The sequence below is a fragment of the Stegodyphus dumicola genome, chromosome 2 (assembly GCF_044657685.1).
Source record: "Stegodyphus dumicola isolate Sdum_Otavi_A_Nest chromosome 2, ASM4465768v1".
NCBI classification, from domain to species: Eukaryota; Metazoa; Arthropoda; class Arachnida; order Araneae; family Eresidae; genus Stegodyphus; species Stegodyphus dumicola.
Genome location: NC_140769.1, coordinates 107858184 through 107872823, shown reverse-complemented (window position 1 = coordinate 107872823; position 14640 = coordinate 107858184). Strand labels below are relative to the sequence as shown.

At 33.4% G+C, this 14640-nt stretch overlaps 1 protein-coding gene across 1 annotated transcript in view; it reads left to right on the top strand.

Moving 5' to 3' along the window:
- lft (Limb expression 1 family member lowfat) overlaps positions 1-14640 on the top strand; it is a 696498-nt gene that overhangs the window by 456478 nt on the left and 225380 nt on the right. The window lies entirely within an intron of this gene.

Genomic DNA, 14640 nt, shown 5'->3' with positions numbered 1-14640 from the left:
TGGCCGTGTCTCCTAGCAAATTGTTGTTACCAAATATTATCGCCCTGTATTATATTTAAAGAAATTAAATAATGAAGAATCTGCATGAATACATGCATGTTTCTCACACTGTGACAAAAACGACGGTATCTAGAGCCATCAAATTTTGACTAATGTAATCCTCCACCCGAACATGAGCATCTGGACGGCTGAATTTCGAATTTATTTTAATCTATTACATATTTTGTAAAACTTTAACGAATTTTTGATTAATAAACTCAACGAGTTCAAAGCGAGCAATCGTAACACTCTGTAGAAAATAACATTTTTATCTCCAGTGCGGAAATTCTAAAGATATGCTTTTTTCAAATGTATGTGGTTTACGGGCGAAGAACATGATATTCAATAAATGTAGGTAACGCACAAAAGTTTAAAAAAAAAAAAAAAAAAAAAAAAGGTTCCTTTTGGGTGTAATATAAAATCTGAGTGCTTCTCGATATTATTTTATCTTTTTTTTTCCTTCATTACACTCAGAAAATTTTATGCTCCGAATTTTATAAATTACTAAAATAAATAATCCTCTTTAATGTTAATTTAATGATGATATAATCAAATAAATGATCGTTTTGTAATGTTATTTTAGTTTTGAAAATCACTGCTTGAAAATGTTCATTAAAATTTTAAAAAAAATTATCAGATCTTGTTTAATTTTACCTTATTTATTTCAAAGAATCACGTACTATCGATCTTATTTATTTTTACGCAAAATTACGTTCATAAATTTTTTACCGTTTTACCAAAGTAAAGATGTTTGTACAAAAATTACGCGTGAAAAAAACGCGCAAAATGCAGTAAAAACTGCTTTAATGAGATATATTAAATCCTATTTGAAAAAAACTGTGACTTTCATAATCTCATCACTATACAACATATCACATTTAATAATTAAAAAGAGTTATGTGATACAAACGCCATAGGTTTCAGTGTTAAAGTAAACCAGATCGTCCCTACTCTTTCTTGCGAACATGTCGGTGACGCGCGTCCCGCCCACTGGGTTAGTCTATTTTTTATAAGGTCCATGAGCTGCGCAGGCCATAGAAGGATCTAGAAATTTGCGATTTTTAGAATAGAGAGGGAGAATTAATGTTTTACCGTTAGTTTAAATTATAATTTTAATTATACGTAAGATAAAAAATATCTGAATCAAAATTATAATTTAAACTAACAGTAAACTCTTTAATTCTCCCTCTCTGTTCTGGAAATCGTAATAACTGCTCTGAGTTGCGTCATTTCTAGATCATTCACTTTTTCATGGCCTGCGCAGCGCTGATGACGTAATAATTCGAAACTGAAACTTTTTAAATCAAACCAAAACTTATCTCTTCGTGTGCTTCCATATAGGATAACTGCGCACTTCTCAGCTTCACTCTCTACTGTGCTAGGATGTAACTTCATTATCTTGCATGCTATTGCAATAATATCAAAAATGTAAATGTTCTCTAAAAAGGCACGACCCGAGTGCCAAGTGATTGTGGCTACAAACGTCAACTGGAAAATAAAAATGGAATTAAAACCGCATCGACTGCCAAGTTCTCTAGATATTACCAAGGCAACATATTAGCATACTACGCAATCAGAATTCTTCAATATGAATCTAAGTACGCATCAACACTGCTCCATTATTTCCTTACTGCAATTATTTCATATATATCATTCGAAGAAAACCAATAAAAATATTAAATATTCGTACCTAACTGTTTTCAGTAATTTTTAAGAGGTGTTAATGAATGATTGTCCGATATTATTTGTTAATTATTGTGTTCACGAAGTCTTGGATCAAAAATTCAATTTCCGTAGATGAATAGCTGCGTAGAGCAGTATGGATGGTAGAAATATTTCAGTTTAACTTAGGAGGTTCGTGTTCTTAATAATATCACTGTTTGTTTGCTAAATTCTTCTTTCGCAAAACTGCCTCTAAAGTACCGTGATGACATCATTCATTGTGCAATTTAAATTGAAGTTATCCCACCAACAGCGGGTACTCATGTATTCATATTAATTGGATTTATAACTCCATTCAGCGTACTATATTCAAGGAATTTCCTTCCCGAATGCTAAAAGGGTGGCCATCGAGATTAGCAGGTGTATACTTGCACAAATCTTTAAATGTCTCACTTTCTTTTAAGAGCAACTTAAGAAGAACGCGTTGATCTTGCACTGCTTTTAATAGAGCCTATTAAATTGATAAAAATATGTTTTGTTCCATCGAAGGACGCTAAAAAGAGAACTCTTGGGACAGGGCTTTTATTTATATTTTTGTTATTTATTGCCTTCTTTTTTAGATGGCGTGTGGAGCGATGTAATTTGAAAACCATCGAGAAAATGTGGCTTTCAAGTTATGATTAATGGTTCTTGGCCTCTGTTTCTTATGGTTTTTGTGTTTTCCCGTATCTGTTAGATCCTGGAATACTCGTCACAGGTAATAGAAATAGTCGTTAAATTGCTGGAGGGAGTGCCTCAGTATTTTAATATAGGTCTAGGGGGGGCTGAATAATTTGTGTTGTTACGCAAATTGCTATTTAGTTACCAGTAGAATTTTTTTCCCTCGCATACTGATTTCGCATATTTTATTTGTCGTTTTTTTAAAAGAAAGGAAGATGTAAATTTTATAGAAAAAAGGAGGAGAAGAAATTACTGTATGTTTAAAAAAAAAGAGTACGTTATCAGTGAAAGAAATCTATGAAACTATCTAAGAAACATTCTCGAAATTATCTGATTAAAAAAAATCTAATATGGACATCAGACTTCCATGTCCTATTAAATGAAACACTTTTTTCAATTTGTTTTAAACTTATTCGCTGGAATTATTCTAACTTAAATAACCGATCTCTCAGGGCAAGTTTGAAAATAATATCAAAATTGCAAATTTTGAAATTAAATATCCCAGTCAATTTTTGTCGAACGGAAGTCAAACTTTTTATAATTTTATTTTTTCATAACATGTATAAAACCTTTTCAAATATAAGTATAGGAATCGGACAATGAAAGTTACATTTCGTTATTTGTCGAAAATTATTATTAATTTTTTTAATTTGACATCGCCATAATTTGAGATTGCAGTAAAAAAGGGGAGGTGCGCAACTAGATGTTTGTAGCAATCTCATATACAAAATTCGAACATTCTACAGGTAATCGTACATATGTATGTAGAGACATCACGAAAAAATCCCGTTTGAATCCATTTGAAATCCATTCTGGAAAAAAAGAGTCCTTTATTCTAAGCGTGCGTACAGACGTCACTCAAAAAAATCGTTCGGATGGATTCGGAAACGATTAAAATGCATATTTCTATTCAAATACGATACCCGAAAATTTTTCGTGATTACTTCCTTTCTTTCGTACAAGCAAATAAAAACTTAAATAGTTTTTGTATGTAACATACATGAGTGAAATGGATATTTTGTTTATAAATCTGTCACATAATATTAGTATGAAGCATTGGGAGCTGAATTCGTATTTATATGCTACTTTTGCCACTTAAAACTCGATTTAAGAGAACTGCCATTTACTAAAGCGTAATCGACAGACCAGCGGAAACTTGAACGACACGCCTGAAGATCGTTATCGTGATACAGCAGAACCTCGAGATACGAGTTTAATTCGTTCATGCATTGAGTTCGTATAGCAAATTTCTATCTAGAAACAAACTTCCCTATTGAAAATAATGGAAATCCAGTTAATCCGTTCCACACCCCCAAAAATATTAACATAAGAATCAATTTTTCTAATAAATAACACTGGTAAATAATATAACCGTAATTTATCTATCTTTAGGATAGCTTCTGACACCGACCTTTTAACCGCTTCTCGTTAATCCACACCAACAACAGCTTCTCAATATCTTCTAGGAGTTTTGGACGGTGCTTGGAAATAACGGTAACTCCTTTGGCTGCATCAAGTTTCTTAATTTCTTCTTGCTTCTTCAAAATAGTGTAGATCCTCGATGTCGAAAGGTCGCAAAGTCATCGCCAATTCCGTCACTCTTACACCACTCTTATGTTTATGTATGATTTCTTTTTTAATTTCAATGGCCATGACTTTCTTCTTTTTCTTTGCAGCACTATCTGAGGCAACCATCTTCTTGGCGTTGTGAAATAATTATTTTCACATTAGGTGTAATAAACAATTAACTCACAAGCACACAAACACATAGATCAAAGAACACTGAGTGATCTAACGAGGGAATTCCCCCAGGACTTAAAAGATCTATTTATCCCTGGGATTCCCCGAGTCGATCCGGATCGGGAAATGGCGCCACACTTATCAATAGCCTCACTCGTTACTCGAGTCAATAATCGTATTTAGAGACAAATATTTCACTCATACTTTCATCGTATCTCGAATTTCTCGTATATAGAGGTGCTTGTATCTCGAGGTTTCACTGCATTATTTTGTTATATTTTATAGGCAAAACTTGGAATGAGCACTATTATACTAGTTTACTGTATTGTACCGACTGAAGGAATGCTTTCGTTGTTTAACATACTGGTTATCAAACAGTGGCACCACTATGATTATTCATAAACTTTGCGAGGAAAACTCAAAAACGATTATAAATTATTATTACTTTCTTGTAGGAAGTAATGGAACTACTGTAATCATGAAAAATTTCGGGTATCATATTTCAAGGAAAATATCCATTTCAACCTCTCACGAAACCATTTGAACAATGTTTTTGCGTGACATCTGTACGTACGAATGGAACAAAAGACTATTCTTTGCCAAAGTGAATTGTAAAATGGCTTTAAAAATGGGTTCAGAAGAGATTTTTTCCTTGACTTCCCTACGTATATATGTATCTCCCGTAACTCAAGAACGAGTAGCCGTAGAACGCTGAAATTTTGTTAATGGGACTGCTAAAACATGCAGTTGTGCATCTTCCTTTTTCGTTGCAATCGGCTGCGCCAATCCTATATATATATTGTTACGAAATGTCTAGGCGCGGTGAAATAGCTTCCACGCAAAGCAGTTTTAGGGTTGCCATAAAATGGCAAGATAAGGCAGGGTTTCCACATTTGGCGACAAAATTGACGATATGCCATGGACGGATGGAGAACCTTCTGGAACGAATTCTTACCGGTTTAGCCCAGAATGTTCTTGAACACAAGCCAGAAGCTATATAAACCCTGCTGGTACGCGGAGAGTTAGTTAGTATCGAGTTGGTGTCTCGTCTAGCGAGTCGATCACCCCCCCCGAGTTGACAGCCGGGCAGCGAGTGCCGATTGGGTCGTCGAGTTTACCGAAGGAGTCTCTTATAGTGTATCGCGGTTAGTGCATCGTCGAGAGAGCGTGTTAATCTCCGAGAACGACCGAGCAGAGTCGGGAGCTGTATTCTGGTGCTTTGCAGTGAAGCTGTCTCCTCCGTGATAGCCTGATAACCTAGAAGCTGTGTCGCTGATCGTGTCAGCGTGTTTATCGTCGATTTTCGACGACTGTAAAAGTGTTTTGGAGCTGTCCTAATTAATATTGGTAAATAGTGTAAAAAGTAAAAAGTGTGTTTCGATACTTCATCAAGTGTCGTCGTTATTCACTCCAAATCTACGAACCACGTACGAACGTGAAAGAAGAAAATAAAGAAGAGAAAAACGCAACAACTGGTGTCAGAAAAGAAAAACGCGACTATAAATAGAAAGAAAAAAATATATAAGAAAAATAAAGAATATGTAAAATATTAAATTATCAGAGAAAGCTAATTCCCTTCTGTATTCTAAAATAGTAACCTCTATTTGCACTGTGTCATTTCGAGAAGAATCTATGTCATATGACTCTTACTTAATTCTGCTGATGTAAATGAAACTAAAACTCAAACAGCCAATAGTAATTTTAGAGCAATATTAACCATCCAATCAAAATGCTTTGAGAACCAAAACTAACTCAATCTGAATTAAGATTTCACCTTGAACATAATGCACTTGCTTTCTACGCTTTGCTTTAGCTGGACTGCAGTCTGTCTACTGCTTCTTTTTTGCTGCAGATCTATCAAAAATGTAAGCCCTTTGGAACAGGCACATTTAATGTGCCGATTTGTGTGTAGCCGCAACATGTTGCTGAAAATAAAACTGAAGATTTAATCTGCCATCGCCTCCAATTTTCTAGTCATTATGGATCAACACTTCTACGCCATCAAAATTCCTACTCCTGAATATATTAACTTCTTTGGATTGCGTCATTTCTAGATCATTCCATCTCACATATGGCTTGTGTAACGCTGATGACATAGCTTTTTCGAAACTTAAACCCTTGGGAACTTAAACTGTACTAACCTAAACCCAAACCTTTCTCTTAACAGATTGCCATATTGAATAAATGCGCAGTTAGCTTGCAGCTTTGTTGCCGCTTGGACGCTATTTCATTTCGTCACTTAAACTTTGTCGTACTGCTAACTATGCCGTTATTAAAAATGTGGTACTCTATATAAAATCGTTTCTTGCGTGTTACGCCCATGATCATGTATGATGAAAAATATATTTCGATAATTAGTGAATGTCCAGGAATAGAGATTATGTTCAGTCGGCTACGTCGGTCTACTAGTCTCTCCTTCGGATGTCATCTTTCTAATTATGCAGTAGTCTCTCCAAGTTATTATCACATATTATATATATTATATATTCCCACTCTATTACCTGGCTTGACGACCTTAGTTTTTAAATTTTTAGTCTGTATTTTTTGCTTTAAAAGATATTGAATTGTGGGGTTTTTAAGTTCCGGTTGTTTTTATGCCTTTTGTTAATCTGCATGTAATAGTTGTAGAGTTCTCAACAATTTAAAAGTTTAAGTGACGAGTTACGTCTAAACGAAACGCCATTTGTTTATATTTGAAACACAGTAGAATCGTAAATTAAGTTGGTTTCTGCACCTTCAATGCCTTTTTTCTGGATGGGACCAAAAAGTAAACTTCTAGATTTGTGCACCGAAAAATCGTCCTTCTTACACGTTGGCCTAGTTGCTTGTTTTTGCGTAGAAACTGTAATTTTAATTGTAAATTTTTTAAAAAATTGTTTTAACTGTATTTAGTGTTTTATGTTTTTCTATATCTTTCAATTTTTAATATACGTATTTTGAGTTTTTATGTATTTTTGCCTTGTCGCGAAGTGAGAATCTGAACTAATGGAATGAGAAATTTATCTGTAATGAAATTCGAGAAAATAAATTTCATTGAAATGCAGGAAAAAATGCGTATAACTTAACATTCCGTACAAGGAAGTCATCTGGTGTCCACATCAGGTTTTATTTTTTAATACTGATTTACGCAAATATTGTATTTTAGATAGGATTGGATAAAAACTATGTTTTTGCTTCAGAATTGTCTAATCAGTCGAAAGGTCTAATCAGTCGAAATTGTCTAATCAGTCGAAATTGTCTAATCAGTCGAATTACAAGATACAATAACACGTCGAACAAATATTAATTTATTTACAAACAACAAAAATCAGCAAATCAAATTTATTACAAACAACAAAAATCAGCGTTATATTTTCAAATTTTCCCAGGACTAATTTCGATGGTTTTTTTCGAACTATCATCCTCACCTGCAAAAGCGCAAAGGAACGATAATGGTTCGGTAGAACCATGGAAACTAGTCCTGTGAAAATTTAAAAATATAACGCTGATTTTTCTTGTTTGACTTCTAAATTAGTACAGTCGAAAGGTGTCAGAGTGTCTGCAAAATGTGGATGTTTTTAAACCTGTTATTAATATTTTTGATTACACTATTGAAATTGTCCCGTGGTTTCAAAAAGAGAAAAGGAAACTTTAAGATCAAGATATTTTTTGCTATGTGCAAGTCTTTATATATATATATTTTTTTTAATGAGAAAATTTGTAATGACTTCATTAAACTTTGGCAATAAGATAATTTCTGGTATTTGTAAGCCTTTTTACTTCCTTGTATAAAGTAAAGGAAATACTGTAATCTCGAAAAATTTTGGGTATCATATTTCAACGGAAATATCCATTTTGACCATTCTCGAATCAATTTAGACGATGACTTTGTGTACGCACAGCATAAAGGACTACTTTTTTCCAAAACGGATTTCAAAATAGGTATAAATTGATTCAAAAGGAATATTTTCCGTGACGTGTGTACGTACGTACGTATACATATGTATGTATTTATGTATCTCGCAAAACTCTCTCTTTGAAATTTTGTATATGAGCCTGCTATGACATCCAGTTGTGCACCTCCCTTTTACCAAATTTGTACATATATACCCACCCTCTTACCCGGCCTAAAAGTCCTAACCCGGCTTTTATTTTTCCAATCGTTGGTCATATATTTCTACTCACAGAAGTATTTTAAATCACGAATATATTCATGTTTTCAGATTTTCAAATTTAAAAAGAAAATTAATTTCGGACAAATAACGAACTCTAACTTTTAATGCGTTCTCCCAGTTCCTATATTTTATCTAGAAAAGGTTAATGCTCATTATAAAGAAATAAAATTATAAGAAGTTTGACTTCCGTACCACAAAAATTGACCAAGATATTCAATTTCAATTGAGAGATCGGTTAATTAAGTTAGAATAATTCGAGGAAATAAGTTTAAATGAAGTGCGGCAGAAAATGTGTATAATTTAATAGGCCGTAAAAAGAAGTCACAAGTTTCCCACATCTGATTTTTTTCCTTTTATTTATCATACTGTAGCATTTATTGACAATTAAATGTTTGGCTTTGCAAGTGAGTTATTAAAACTAGTTATATTATTTTCGTAAAGATAGTGCTTAGAGAAATCTGGAAGGATTGGTAGAAAAATCAGAAATCAGCAATGCATTTGAAATGAGAGATGAGTTTTTGTCACATAGGTTAAATGATAATTTCTTGAACAACACAGTGTGATAAGAGGATTCGTACTCACATGATAAATCTTAAAAAATCAGAGAATATATAAATTTTTTCGAAAGGTCAGGGAAAATCAGAACTTTTTCTCAAAACGTCAAGAAATAAATTTCACTGCATTCACCGCATTCAAGTAAATTATAACTCATGTTTTCTATAACAACCAATGAATAAAAACTTTTTAAAAAAGAAATGAAAGAAAAGTCATAGTAATCTGTTCTTTCCTTGCAGAAATAGTTTCTGCCACTCGCCTTATATACAAATTTATTTATGAATCCATATTTTATCTATCCATCTGTGGTAAGTTATTAATTATCATTCTCTGTAGAGACATAACTGTACCCTTCCCCTTTAGAAGTCACTACACAATGCGGTTGTTGTTGTCTTGTCTATGAATTTCAGGGAAGAATGGTTGTCAGAGCCTCAAGGAGGTTGGACATCCACTTCCAATTTTGTGGAAGAGCAACTCTGGGAGTGTGTCCGAGGGTCTCCACCCCTCTCCCCTACCACAAAACCACACGAGAGGACTTCGGGCTCGTCATATATGTAAAGCGCTCCCATGCCGCAAAGACGCAATATATTTCAAAACATCCATGCATTCTCCGGGATTCCAACCCGATTCTTTGGTACCGCTGTAGGTTCCCCTAAACACTATACCGTCTTTATAATAAATAACTATGTTAATTAAACACTTTATATATCTAGTGTAATTCTTAGCTGCATAGCTGGACTTTGAACTTCAGACTAAAACTCTATCAACGTTTTTGAGGGATTTAGATTCATATTTCGTTCATATTTTTCTTTCATTTGCGTAGCAATAATACCTAAAGGAAAGAAGGTTTTTAACTATTCATTATATTTTGTAATAAATGCCTAACATTTTTAAGTTTCTTATATTTAATTTGCTAACTAATTCATCATGTTTCATCATGGAAATTAAGGTTGGTTGGTTTATTTAGTTACGGCAGAGCACACGAGGGTTGTCTGCCTAAGAGGAGGGATGCCTTTATGGAGGACGTTGTAAAGCAGATTGACTTGTATACACGTTACACATGAGGAAAACCACGAAAACGCTCATGCAGCCGAGCCGTTCACCGGGATTCAAACCCCGGTCGAACTAGCAGTGTATAGCGACTTCACCGATAGGCCGCTGGTCGGCTTATGGAAAATAAAAGCTGAATTTTAATGGAAACATGGATAAGGAATTTGTAGAGGTTGTTTTAAGTTTCTAACAGTTATATTTGAATTTTAAACATACTTTGCTGTCTATTCTTGTTTCCCAACCAGAATAAGTTTTTTTAATATCGCGTTACATGTGAATGATGTAGAAAGAGTACTAAGGACTCCTAAGCATTTCTGCTGAAGTAGTTTCGCTTACTTCAGCAGAAATGCTTAGGAGTCCTTAGTGGCGCGTGTTTACCGTTGGGCTACTTCATTGTTTAAAGCTGATTAAGCTCGGCCGTATTGTACCTGCCTGCTGATACTCGCTGGTCAATTTAATTAATGGCCAACTACGTACAGCTTCGGTTAAGTTCAGTTTAGTTAAGCATTAGATTCGTTTCTTATTTTCTTGAGTTAAAGCCCAAGTAGAGGCTTCTCGTAAGCCCGAGGAAGGGACCATCTGTGTTCTTAGTTTGAGATAATAAAAGGGTGAATTTAACCTTTCTCTGAAGTTTTCATTTGCACACTTTGACTCACTTCAGCAAGGTTTCTACTAAACTAAGCACACACAAAGTAATTAGAAACATTACAGATTTAATTATTAATTCCGTGTTTCTTTCTATCTAAAATGTATTGAATCCATCAGATACATATACCTTGCAAATACGAAGCAGCATGCTGGTATTTCACGTCATAATAATACCAGTGTGTGTAATTTAACCGAAAAACAGTTTATGTGGATAATCATGTAAATAAACATATGTTGTAAATAGCAAGTCTTGTTTTTATTTATTTATTTATCTTTAATATGTAATCGCATTTATTGGCTTAAAATGTGTAAAAAGATATATTTATCCGTATGAGGCTATAATGTGCGGTATTATTTTAGTTTTTTTTTTTTTGAAGAACGGTCCACCATAGGAATCCATATGCATGTAAGTTGGTTTAGATAAGTGTGAACGACATGTCATTAGCTCAAGCTGCGTTTTGTGATGATAACTGTTCCGTCAGGCATTGACAGTGGTAAGAATAACGGTTGTCTATCATTGATGTCACTAAGTGTTGATTGATGCACACAACTACGGGTTTTAGTCTGCGTCTTTTTATTTCATATGCAAATGTGAATATGATGATTCCAATGTCAGTTGTGGCAATCAAGCGCTCGTTTTGCTACCGATTTCCGCATTTGTCGTCTCCTATCTAGAACTTGAACTACTTTGTTGCATTCTATGAAATGCTGGATTAGTTATTTATAACATTTTCAGCATGAGAAAGATGTGTGTTTCTTCCGCTCTTCATCGTGAAAGAATTCCTGCAGAGCAAGTCCAATAACAGATAGACCAACGGTGAATGATGACTTTGCAATATGCTTATGTCGTTTAATGATTAAGAAAATTTATCGAGTTCTATTTCATGTCCTTAAAATTGTGTTTGGTTGCAAATATTATAAAGAGCTTCTTTATTTGTTTAGAATCATTATTTAATGTAACGCTCCTTGTCTTCAGCACGTTGACGACACTCTTATTTTGATGTGGAGCAATTCGTGAAAATTGTGCAGATATTTCTAAAAATACTGGAAAGACATGGCTAAATAAATAAATTTAAAAAAATCTGAAAGAATTCAAATTTTAACGACCGCCCAAAAGGGTTTGTTACAGGTTTTTCACGTTGTCGCTGAGCTCGTAGTCTACCAGTCTGTTGCTACACTCACCCGTGCTAAGCTCTATTATTAAGCCCTATTTCCTTCGCACTTAACCCTATATATCATTCAACACCAAAATCACAAAATTAAAATCAGTATATGTTTAGAATTACGGATGCAGTGTTAAATGTTGGCACGCATTTTTCTATTTTTCCCCACAGTCTTCTCAATTCATTACATCAATATTCAGTTTGGTCCGTAAGATGCCTTTTATTATTATTATTATTAACGGTTTATGTGTTAACATTATTTATTAAATTCGCGTTCTTCGCACATACACAACATAAAATTCAGTTCAACAGCAAAATCACAATATTTAAAAATGGCATATCATTATAATTTCCGACAGACAGTCTCGCGCGCTGGAGATAAAAATGTTTTATTCCGTACAGTGTTGCTACAAGGACACAGTGTTGTACAATACAGTGTTGCTACGCTTTTTGCAAGGATAAAAACAATTGGATTTTTGTCAATTTTCTTTTACTTTTTAAGTGAAAATAGGTCGATGTGTACATAGATAAAGTCAAGGGTGTACGCAGTGCCATTTTTGTGCAATTCTGGGATTTTTTTTTTTTTTTTTTTAAGTGAAAATAGGTCGATGTGTACATGGATACCGAGTATGTGCAATTCTTAAAAATGCGTCAAGCAGTGGGTGATTCTGCACTTTACCCAAAATTCTATTGCAGACTTTTCGTCATGGGCAATTCCCAAATTGTTAAATCCGTAGGATATCAAAAAAGGATTTAAAAGTTAAACTGGTATTCCAATGTCGCCTTAAGAAATATAGAACTATATAAACTTAAGCAATCTGAAATCAGTGCGTACGCTAGATTTGGCGCGCTGTTAAATGGGCGCGTTTGCTAGATTTGGCGCTTTTGCGCATGCAATTTTTTTACGGTCCTCAAAACGGAATAGTACCGAGATTTCTTATAAGCACTTTAAAAGGCTTTATTTAATTTTGAGGATATATTTTACTCTACATTTTTTTTAGTAATTGATTGAACTTTTATAACATACTGAGAACCATTTTCTTCACCTCCATAAGTGACCGGAATTATTTTGAAAGCATTTAATCTCATCTTTCCTAGACGACCAGCTTCATAGAATAAAAAATCACTTCGAACCGTAAATGGTCGCCTTAGAGAGGGTTAACTGAGCTTTCACATATAGGTCTATTTACGCCCTTTACTAATATTTAATATTTTGATTTTTTTATATGAAAAAAGTTGAATTATTTCTTGTTCTTTCTTAAGACATAGTTAATCATTTCGTAGCAAGTGGAAGTGATCAGTAATCAGTTTAGAGTGAAAAGGTTATTCTACATGTTGATAGGTAGATATTTTATCATGGCTGCTGCTAAACTGTTGTGTAATTACCACTTAGGGTTCGTTTGGTTGTTTTATAATGGAAAAGCACACTAGGACTATATGCGTAAGAGGAGGAATGCCATCGTGGAGGACTTTCTAAGTTAAACTTGCTTGTATTCACGTTACATATTAGGAAAACCGCGAAAACGCCGATGCAGCCAGCCCCTTCACCTGGATTTTAACCCAGGTCGGAACTACCAGTGTTCAGCGATTTTACCGCTCGGCCATTGGTGGGCCTATCTATTAGGAAATGCGGCTTGGATCATTTTAGCATTTAGAACAAAAGTACTGGTAAATGTATTTTATTTTATAAAGTCATGCTTTTTCTCGGTGTTTCTTAATTTTCAGATATCTTAATTTATGAATGCCAGAAATCTAAAGCAAAATTACAATGATATTTCTCTGAGATTTTATTTGCCCTCGCAATTTTTTAACTAGTAAATTTGAAGCGACTATTTGTTGCTGAAAATTTTCAATTCAAATAAAAATTAATAAAATGAAAGCTTCATTAGGCTGGTCTTAAACTGCCCTTGCAGTAGACAGTTTTCAAGGACAAAAACTGCGCTTATTTAACCCTGACTTTTATTTTTAATGAATAAAACATTCCAAGTACAATTTTTTGTATTTAAATGGCCAGTTGTTTGAAATAAGAAAATGTCATTGTTTTTTAATGTATCACTTAGTATATTTTATGTATCACTTATTACTAAGTATAGGATTTGGAATGTCAATCATAGTTAAAAATTTATCTCTCAGTTCATTTCCTGCATGATTATTTTTTAATTAATTTAATTTATTTAATTTAAGTGATCAGAAAGAATCCTTTTTCAGTAAGATAAAACTAATTAATGCTTCTATGCACTAAATTAAAAGCATCTAAGATAATTTGAAAAAGTATATTTTTAAAGAAAACATGCTGATTTTTATAGTTTACATTTTAAACTGAACAAAAATACCTTTTGTTTATAGTAAATTTATAAATTTTATCGTTATGTTATCTGTAATTAACTGTATTTTCAATTTCTCAATTCATAATAATAAACAAAGATATGCTCAATTATCTCAATCACTACGAAAAGTACTGTTAAGTAAATGTAAAATTCTACTTTATCCAATTACACTATTTTGAACAACAAATATACTATTTGTTTAAATGATTCCTTTACCTCACCAAATCAGTTGCATGGCAAAACATTTTCTTCGCCTTGCACTTCACAGGGAAAAAAAAAAAAAAAGCTTCTGTACCTTTTTTTCCGACAAGAAAAACTCTACAATGTTCATTATTGCATATACATGTAATAAAAGGGACATAATCTTGCATATAAATTTATAACTGTATGGAGTAAATCATTTTTCACATTTAGATACAGTTTTCTTTAATATTCATGCAAGGCTTTATGTTAGCTTTGATTCATATTATATATTTATAGTTTTTTTTGTACTCGGATCACAGGATTTTTTGGAAAACTGAAACACTCAAACTCCCTCTTTTTTTTTTTTTTTTTTCCCATTTTATTGTTTTAGCATGTTTA